The 2,851-nt window shown below is 44.8% G+C and overlaps 1 protein-coding gene across 1 annotated transcript in view; it reads right to left on the bottom strand.

The window, feature by feature from the left end:
- The window catches only part of Svep1 (sushi, von Willebrand factor type A, EGF and pentraxin domain containing 1), a 238,188-nt gene that overhangs the window by 77,785 nt on the left and 157,552 nt on the right, over nt 1–2,851 (bottom strand). The gene's annotated exons all lie outside the window — the stretch shown is intronic.

Raw genomic sequence — 2,851 nt, 5'->3', positions numbered from 1 at the left:
CAAGCTAAACCAGTTAGGTGAGAATTTAAATTAACTAGCCCCTGCAGAGCACTTAAAAATTCAAGGTGGCTTGCGCCATACAAACAAACAAACAAATTTTCTTCTGTAAACCTTCTCTTGGGGAAGGGGCTCATCAGAGGACCACCCCATCTCTCTCTCTTTGCTTTATCTCGGTTATTGCCTTTGCGGGGGCCTGGATAAGGTTTGCGGGCAACTGAAGCCTCTTGGTCAGGGTGACTCCCTGATATTGGCTGAAGGCCCCCTGCCCTCTTTCCAGACCCCGACAGCTCGACTTGGTGTAGGCAGTAATCTTTACAACTATCATAAAAATCTGGTAACACAGCAACCAGTTAAAAGTCACAAGGACGGTTGCCAGTCCCTTAAATCTGCAGCTAGGCTTGTGTTCGTCAGAACGTTTCAATCCCCTGGTGGCAGACTGCCCCAGGAACATTGAACGTCACTGACAACACTTCTTTTCTTTTCTATAATGGGTAATTCAGCATCATGCCAAAAATCCTCCAAATTTGCTCCCTTAGAGCCCTACTTAAATCAAAAGGACTTAAGATTTCCCGAAAGGAAGGCTCAAAATTTTGGAATGAAGCATTTCAATTCACACCCTGGATCCTGTCAGCAGACATTTCCTACCCAGAAGTCTGGACACGTGTTGCCTATCTGGCTGGTAAAAGGAAACCGAAGAAAAGCACCATTTTCCCCTTTCCTGCCTCTCCGTAATAGCTGTCATCCAACAATGCTTAGGAAACCCACTTAAGGCTGAGGAGAATTTACTAGCACCAGGGGATAATAAAGGGGAGGGTTCAAACAATGAAAAAGACCCTAAAGATTGCCCAAAGGGGAGGGATCAAACAATAAAAAAGACCCTAAAGATTTTCCAGCAGCAGATTCAACAGCCGTAGAAAATAAAAAAGACCCTAAAGATTTCCCAAGAGCGGATTCGACAGCCCTAAAAAATAAAGAAAAAAATCCTGAAGATTGCCCAGTAGCAGATTCAAACCCCCCAAAATAAAATTCGACCAAGTCAGACAAAACTCACCCAATAACAAAAATAACTCTTACCCCCCTCTTGCTGATTTAACAAGGCCAGATGTTAATGTCCAGACTTCAAAAACTCCCAAAGATCCCCAGATAAATCCCCCTCCCACTTCACCTCCTGTGGTGCCACACCCCACAGCCATTGAACAGCTCTGTGATCTCAGGGATAATGGGAGTTGCCGCCCCCAGAATCTCCAGACACAATGGCCTCAGGACCCAAAAACCCCATCGGTAGAAGCTTTTCTTGTTAACCTACAAATAAGGCTAAGGCCATGGCTTTCCATCCCCACAAGTCAATTACAGCCACTCTTTGATCTCTTAAAGGGAGACAAAAACCCAGCCTCCAGACGGTATCTAAACCCAGATGCAAAAAATGCTCTCCAAATAATTAATAACCACTTCCAAAAGGCATCACTAGCCAGATATGACCCCAAGCTACCAGTTCAACTCTTAATTTTTAATTCCTTCCCCACCATGGTGGGAGCAATTCATCAGCCACACGGAGTACTAGAATGGCTTCACATGCCAGTAGGGGGTGCTCCTCGCCTTCTTACAGAAGTAGACACTCTTGCATCTATGATTCATCAAGGAAGAAAAACAACCCTACAAATTGTAGGAAAAGAACCTGATACCCTTATTATCCCCTTCCCATTATCAGATGTACAATGGTTCCTAAAACATCACTCCTCTTTTTCAATTAGCTTAATAGGCTTCCCAGGACAAATTGATAATCACTATCCCAAAGATAAATGGATGTCAGTTATTCCAGTATTTCGCTGGCTCCCACCTTGGCTCTTCTGCCACAAACCCATAAAAAAGACTATTACAGCCTTTACACACGGAGGAAAAAAGGGGGCAGCACTGGTCATATATGACTCCCCTAGCACACTGGCATCCCAAACAACCCACAAGACATGCCATTGTGGAAAGGTCACATAAAACCATAAAAGACCAACTAAAAAGATAGTCTGAAACAACATATTCTCCCAATATTCAATTAACATTAGCCTTGTTTACCCTTAATATACTTAATGTATATCGAGGGTCTGACGCCCCCCATCACCCGACACTGGGCCAGACACACCCCAAACCACCCATCATAGTTAAATGGAGGGCCCCCCTTGATGACATCTGGAAAGGGCCAGATCCATTGCTGACCACAGGGAGGGGATTTGCTTGTGTTTTCCCACAGGATCAACCAAAGCCTATCTGGGTTCCAGCCAGAAATGTCCGGCACCTCCCCGCCCACAAAAGAGATGGCTTGCATGACCCTGTCAGAGACAAAGAAAAGGAAGAGGAGGAAATGATACACAAAACCACACCGGATCACGTGGAAAGAGATTCATGATCTAGTGGAGACTGCTCGCCGCAGATGCCCCTCCGAGCTTCTTTCTCTGTCATCCTCATGGCCATTTTTACCCTGCTTAACAGCAACGCTTCAGCCAGCCCCACTCTCCCTAATACTATGTTCTGGAGATTTTAATGTCAGAGAAACATTTCAAGGAAAAAATCAGGTAATCAGAACCACAGACTGCCCCCTAGTGGGCTGGGCTGTCAAAAACCCATAGAAATCATAATATACCCAAATGCTAGCAGATATGGAACTAACGAATATGTTTGCCTCCCTTTTTGATGAAGAGATCCATCATGCCTCAAGGAAGTTGATACCTATGGGGGCTGCCGCTATTTCAATCCCTGTAGGTTGGAACAAGGATACACTGGGAGATATCAGGGCATAACAGGACAGAGAAGACCCATCTACCTAAAGGATAATAAGTATTCGCTAATATATGTTACAGAT

This window comes from Nannospalax galili, unplaced genomic scaffold (genome assembly GCF_000622305.1).
Source record: "Nannospalax galili isolate Female #2095 unplaced genomic scaffold, S.galili_v1.0 scaffold666, whole genome shotgun sequence".
Classification (NCBI taxonomy): domain Eukaryota; kingdom Metazoa; phylum Chordata; class Mammalia; order Rodentia; family Spalacidae; genus Nannospalax; species Nannospalax galili.
This window is presented reverse-complemented; position numbering and strand designations above follow the sequence as displayed.